At 37.6% G+C, this 7,333-nt stretch overlaps 1 protein-coding gene across 4 annotated transcripts in view; it reads left to right on the top strand.

Annotated features, from left to right (window-relative positions):
- R3hcc1l (R3H domain and coiled-coil containing 1-like) overlaps positions 1-7,333 on the top strand; it is a 78,024-nt gene that overhangs the window by 23,955 nt on the left and 46,736 nt on the right. Inside the window, exon 2 of one of the 4 annotated variants that reach the window (XM_005407657.2) lies at positions 2,432-2,602. The exons of 1 other annotated variant lie outside the window; for it this stretch is intronic. The gene's annotated coding sequence lies outside the window, so the exon portion shown is untranslated. Of the gene's footprint in view, positions 1-2,417; positions 2,655-7,333 lie in introns of all 4 variants that reach the window. 2 more of the 4 variants (XM_005407659.2, XM_005407656.2) reach the window with 2 other exon arrangements.

Below are 7,333 nucleotides of genomic sequence, written 5' to 3' on the forward strand. Positions count from 1 at the left end.
AAGAATACCATTTTAGGATTATGTATAAAAGACAGGATTTTAATCTGGCTTGGTTTTAATCATCCTTGCTGTTGGTAGACAAATCTACAAATCTAAAGCTCCACACATATTTGAGGTTGGTTAATTATATCACTGACAAACTCTAGATGGTTTAATGGTTCTAAGAGCTTCACACTCCACTGCATGCACATATTCACAGATCTGCTCACCACTACTACAGAGTTCATTTCCCAGAAAAGAACTGGCTAGTAGAAACTTTGGCAGGCAAGGTAGCTTTTCAAGTACTGCTAGGAATGGAGCCCAGTTGTTCCCTTTGGGCTTTGAGCTGTTGGAATTCATTGTGTTAGCAGCTAGAAAGAATGGAACTGTAACATTTTTACCCTAGTTTGTGACAGCAAAGCAGAGGTGTTAGGATTTCTGTTCTAGAGGTTTACACTGAAAGTAACTTAACTTGATTGTGTGTCTTAATATTACTGGGTTTCTGACCGCTGAAATATGGGTTGGATCGATGGTGGTTTGGAGAAAGTAGAAAGAGGGCTATCCATCATTCAGAGGCTCCATAGAAGCTGGCTTATAATGCTGCTTTCACCAAGCAGCCATCTGTCCATCCATCCATCAGCAGGATGAAATGAGATTTAGCGGAACAGGCAGCCGTAACTCTGAGACATTTTCTAACCAACAATTGCAGATCTGGCTTGAATCTGACCACAAAGCACAGCACTGGGGTTTAGCATGGTGTGGCAGCAAGCACAGTCTTCCTGTCACTGCCAGCATATAGTATATTCAGCATTTTCAGCACTAAGTCTTACTTCCCATATAAAATTTGGCTAAACTTGGGATGACAAGGAGATAGTTTTCTTTCCGCTCTAGACTATTTTACAAGTTGAGCAGACTCTTTTGATGGAAAATATTTTTGTTTAACAGTGTAGATATTTCTTCTGGCAATTCCCCAATCATTATGGTATTGAGAGATGAGTTAAAATTAAAAAGAGAATTCAGTGGATTTTTTGTTTTATACAAATTCTTTTTTCTTAAATTTTATGTCTAGATTCTTAGGTAGTAAAAATTGAATTTTCATTCTTTACATTAACAGTGCTAATAGGAAAGAAAATATAAACAAAATGTATAAAAGATGAGAAGCAAGAAGCTTGGGTACCTAAATGGGTACTTACTCTCTGAATAGGTGAATATTAACCAAAATATTATTGACTAAATCTTCCTGGATTGCTCAGCTTTTATTGCACACCAAACCTTCTGAAGAGCCTGTTGGTCAGTATAGCATTTTGTGCTTATGTTGTCTATCCTGGTATCTGTTTTTACTCATGGTTGGCTTCCTTGGCTGTTTTCTTAGTGGTCATCTCTGACCTCAGCTCCTGCTCTTTGTTCTAAAGCCTTGAGTTTTACTTCAGATCGAGGGAGGGGTTGAGGGAGCCTAATGTACCGGAGATACTTCGGAAATGAGAGCCTTGGATGAATTCCTGGGCTTATTGATCCACCAGCAGTTTATGCATCCTGACATTCATAATCTCAGTAGGCTGCTGATGTTCCTGATTAATGGGCCCAGGGGCTGTCCATCCGTCACTTCACATTAATTACCGAAGAGGTGTTTTTCCAGTGATTTACCTGACAGTGGGCTGTGATAAATACCTCTAAGCAGAGTGGGCAGTGATTAATCACAGGGCCACACCCCTCCCCCACTCTTACTTTCCCCTAACCACAGGCCAGCACTGGGACCTGACCAAAGAATGCCCCCTCCCTATAAGCTATCTATCTCCATAATTGCTGTGGATGCATATTTATTGGGGCATGGTACCTGGCAGATAGCATTTTAGAGTCTGTGCCAAAGATGATGAAAAATAAATCTTCGCAGTAGGAAGAGTAACTAACATGTTTTTACATAGGGCAGGTAAATGTATATGAACTGCCCTTAACGTTACTTTTAAAAATTTGAGAGGAAGAATTGCCTACCTACCATGCATGTATTTGGCACTGTGATAGTAGTTGCTTTGCAAGCTTCAAAAAGAGGAAAAAGGAAGCTATTGTCTGACATTTGTAGTCTATGCAGGGAGGACATGTGAACAAGTATGGGAATTTACAGACAGCTTCAGGATGCTAATATAATCAAGGGCAGACTAGGATAGAAGTCTAGTGTTCCATTTCTTTGTGGACTTAATAAATGAAGGTTGGTTAAAATATTTTAGTGTTTTCTATGTGTCCAGCACTATTCAACTCTGGAAATAGGAAAATGAGCATTATAACAGTTGCAAATCTCAAAGAAAAAAATCTAGTGCCCTTTGCCTTAATTTCTCTAAGTATAAAATTTTCCCAGGAAGTTATTGAATTAATTTAAGATTAATATAGAATTTTAGGTGATTATATAATTAATTTTTGCATTTTTTCTCTGCATATTTATTTAGTACTGTGTTCACAGGAAAACAAGAAGCATATCTGCCTTCAAGAAATGTATAAAGTATGAGATGACATTCAGAGATGCATTTTTTTTAAAGCGTCAAGGTCTCATCAGGTCACCCAGGCTGGCCCCAACTCCAGGACTCAAATGACCGGCGTACTACCTCAAGCTTCCGAGTAGTTGGGACCACAGGTGTGTACCATGGAGCCTGTCTGTACATGCAAAATGTAAACAAGAATTTCAGGTAGTATATAATGATAAATGAATATTTTAGATGATTGAATGCATTATTCACAGAAGGGTAAAATCATTGTACCTTCAAATAGTTATAGGAAAAAGCTAAATTTGAGGTAAACCTTTTGAATTTATAGTAACTAGGGCTATTTAAACTGGAATAATGTAAGGAGAGTATTTGAGAAGTTGGAAGAAACAAGGTTGTGATCATATGAGATCATCCTGCCTAAGATGGAGGATTTTTATCTAAGAGTGGTAGAAATATGAAATAAGATTGACATAAAGTTTGTATCTTGTAGGCTGTGATGAGTCACTAAGGGTGTGTGTGTGTGTGTTGCTGGGGGTCAGAATTCACACATGATAGGCTGACACTCTACCACTGCTTTACCAAGCCTCCAGTCCTACCAGAGGGTTTTTCTTAATGTCTGCTCTACCCTTACCCATAGGTCTTCCCTTTGAACTTACATTTCAGAAAAGGTATCTCACCATGCTTTAACTCTTCTTCCAAGTAGCTGATCGTTGTTAGTTGTTCCTTGAAGGTTTCTAACCTTAATGGAGGATCTTCCATTGGTTTGAGTTAGTCTCAGTTTTAGGTGAGTGCTTCGGTTTTCTCTGGGTCTCAGACTTTTTTTTTAGTGATTCTATCTATTCTTTAGTGGTCAAAGTTTTTGTTTATTTGTTTTGTTTTATTTATTTCCCCGGGCTGCAGTGGGTTTTGCTTTTAACCTAAGGGTTAATGCATTTACTACCTTTGCTCTCCAGCCACTTAAGAGTTTTTCTGTATTGGAAGTAGGAAAGAAAAATCTAGACAGGTCTTGGTACTCTTTGCACAGGGTCTACTGTTTTCTTCCAAATGTGTGTCTGTGACCTTGCCTGTAGTTTTTCTTTTGAGCATCCATTGAGGTCTGTGGGGAAGATTCTATGAGAGGGTGAGAATTCCCTTTGTTTCTATAGTAATGAAGGGGTCTGCATTTTCATGGCAGTTCACATTTGGCATGTAGTAATTTTTAAAACATTTTAATTGAATTCTTCCAACTGGCTTGTTTGGTGTTCACTATTTACTAGAGTCAAATACATGTCTCTGTTTTTTTTTCCCCTGGTACTAGGAATCGAACTCACGACCTTGTGCTTGCCAGGCAGGCGCTATGCCGCTGAGCTAAATCCCCAGCTCCAAGTACATGTCTCTATGTTCTCTCTCCTTTGAAGAGCCTGTGCTTCCTTAAATTTGAGGTAGATTTTTGTCCTTAGATTTTGGGCTAATAGCTTTATGACATGCAGATGATAAATTTTCTTGAATCCAGCAAAGTAATAAGGCCACTCTTCTTGATTTAGGAAAATTTGTGATTTTGTACTCATTTGAAGATGCAATGTTCATGGTTAAAATACTGTTTAAGTTTATTCCTTCCGGTATTTACCCTCGTTACGTTTGGTTGTTCATACATTCATTAATTTGATTTTAAAATATCAAGTTTATGCTACGTACCTGGGCATCAGGAAGACATGATCCCATCTCTAATGAGCGTGTAATGTAGTGTGGACAACCAGGTAAGAAGCACTTTACTAAACATCTGATAAGAGCTGTCATAGAATGTATGGAAGAAACACCCAGTGTAATCTGGAATGATTAGTTAAGGCTTGAGGTAGGAAATGTGCATGCACACAAGCTTTGAACAAGCACTCACACATACATTATGATGGAGACCTAAAGATTATGAAGGGATCTGAAAGAAATTCACTGTGGCTACAGCATACAAAGACAGAGGTGACAAAAGCTAAAATTAGAGTTGACTGGAGCCAGGTCAGAAAGAATCTTGTAAGCCATGTAAAGAAGTTGATTTTATCATAAAAATAATGGGAAGTCATGGAAAAGTTTTAGGGAGGGAGGGGGATATCTAAGCAGCTAATTGTTTTAAAAGGTGCATTCTGGATGCACGGTGAGCTCTGAATGGAACTGAAGCAAAACAGACCAGAGTGATGGTCTGTGTTGGTTTAACCTAGAGCAGTGGCCTTAGGGATAGGAAACATTAGGCAGGTTAAAAAGATACTTAGGTATGAAGATTGGTTGAACTTGTCTATTGGTTGACTGTGAAGATTGAGGGAGAAAGAAGACTTGAAGGATAGTCAGTGAAAGTTTTGATATATTCTACAGAACCTTCAAGTTTTCTTCTTTGAGAGGAAGAGTAGAATAAAAGATCTTTGGTTGACTTTAATAATTGCTAGCATTCATGACCCATGGTTTAAAATTAATTGAGGCTTTGGATGGAAAAGGGGAAAAATATATAAATGATTTGAATGCCATGCAAGTTAAGTTCTCTTGCCTGATTGTCTTTTAATATTTTAAAAAACAGAAGACATTTTGCTTCTTTCAGTTTTGATGTTTTGCCTGTTGGCATATGAGCAAATAAAATCTGCCAATGGCTTCCTTATCCTGTTGGAACAAAAATAACATACAGTGGATCCCTCAAACAGCTGTCTCATATAGAGAGATTCTTAATCACATTTAGTCACATAACTTCCTTGTTTTTCCAGAGAGTTTTACTCAACGTTTGGTGTGGTGGATATTACGTAAACCTTTATTATCTGTATTGAAAAGTTCATGTCTTCCCAGGCTCCAGAGTCACCTCAGGTAGTAATCACTGCCACTAATTGGCAAGACTTATTCAGAACATAGTTCTGGTTGCCAACACTGTTTTCATAGTGGTGGAAGGGCAAAGTGTAATTTTCAGGATAGGAAATGTTAGTGATAAACAGCCTTCATGTCATTCAAAATATCAGTAGTTGAGATGGGAAGGTATGCATATAGCTTATGAAGGTGAACACTTTTTTCAAAATGATGAAATTAAAAACAAATATATATTATTACAATGGTATTGAATCAGAAAATTTAGAGTTGCTTTGTTGAGGTTATACTGTAGAATAGAGTTGTGAGCAAGTACTAGTATGGATATTAGACTGTCAATTCAGACTACTATCCTTACTAGCTAGATGAGTGATCTCCTCATGCATAAAATGGTAACAATAATTGTACATTCTTGAAGGAGTTGTTTTGGTGATTAAGTTATTTATATGAGCACTTAGCCCAGTGCTTCTTCATTTATTGATGACTTTTTTTTTGCAGGGGGCTTAGTGGGTAGAGCACTGGCAAAGCATACTCAAGGCCCTGGGTTTGATGCCCAGCACTGCAAAAACAAACAAAACGAAATTTAAGCTCTATTGCCATTTATAGTTTCCTAAATCTAACAAGGTTTTTATAATGTCAGAAACAGTTCTTAGTACTTTTCAGCATTTCTCATAGTTGGAGTGTCTATGTATTTCCCATCTGCAAAAATGGGTGGTGCTTTAAGAAATGCAGTCATCTGTTTCTTACATACTTTTGAGAAAGGTCTATGAAAAGACCTCAAATGAGTGTGTACTTGGCTTATTTCTCCTCAGTCCAGGTATGTTAAAGAATAGGCTAGTGTAATTTCCTCCATTATTCTGTAATATTACAAATTATTGTCTTATTCTCTTAATTAAAATTGTAATGCATATTTTATGCAGTCTGGTTTGAGTAGGAGAATGAACTTCCAAATGGATGTAGGAATTGTTTTGTGTTTTCAAGTGTGCAGTAAAAATACTACAGTAAGATGGGCATGGTGGCACCTGTGTGTAATCCCAGCACTTGGGAGGCTGAGGCAAGAGGATTGCTATGAGTTCGAGGCCAGCCTGGACTACATAGCGAGACTCTGTCTCTAAAAAACAAAGGCTGGGTGTGGTGGCACAGGGTTGTAATCCCAGCACTCGGGAGGCTGAGGCCAGAGGATCGTTTCGAGTTTGAGACCAGCCTGGGCTACCGAGTGAGCTCAAGGCCATCCTCAACTGCATAGCGAGACCTTGTCTCAAAAAGACCAAAAAAAAAAAATTAAATGAACAAAAAAACCCAAAAATAATACTACAGTAGAATCAGTTGTAGTTTATTAGCATATTTTAAAGATTCTCTGCTAGTCAAGTATAAGTTTTTATGTTAGAGAACCACAGAATCTACTGTGTTTTGGTTAAGCCTGTTGTAAGATGAAACTCTTACTGCAAGGGATAGGCATTTCATAGTTTTCCTGTTTGCAAGTGCTTTGTGCTTGGCATTGGGAGTGGAGGATCTTGAAAGTGTGGAAAGATTTATTATATTACTAATTTTATTATTCTGCTAAAGAATATTCCTGATCAGGTAATATAATGTACTGATGTTTTACTGTTTTACTTTGCCTTTTATTTTACTTTATAACCAAAATGCCATGTCATGTAGAATAGAGAACATGTCCTATGCCTGTTGTCTAATTTCTGACTTTAGTGTGCTGTTAGAATAATGTCTTTCAAACTCTCAGTCCAATGAATTAATTGAGTGAATCAGTTGATTTTGAATTATGAGAATTTTTAAATGAAAATTGAATAGATGAAAATAAAGGCCAGTGTATTTATTTGAGGGTATTTTGTGGACTGTAGTGAATTTAAAAACTTCAGCACAGGGGCTGGGGATTTAGCTCAGCGGCAAAGCGCCTGCCTGGCAAGCACAAGGTCGTGAGTTCAGTTCCCGGTACCGGAGAAAAACCAAAAAAAAATAAATAAATAAAGACAAGTAATGCTTCCTTGAGCTCAAAGTCTTACAAAGTAATTCAGGCCAGCTACTTGTACATTAATTTTCTAATGCAAAACAGG

The sequence above is a fragment of the Chinchilla lanigera genome, unplaced genomic scaffold, assembly GCF_000276665.1.
Source record: "Chinchilla lanigera isolate Chin_1 unplaced genomic scaffold, ChiLan1.0 scaffold00106, whole genome shotgun sequence".
Classification (NCBI taxonomy): domain Eukaryota; kingdom Metazoa; phylum Chordata; class Mammalia; order Rodentia; family Chinchillidae; genus Chinchilla; species Chinchilla lanigera.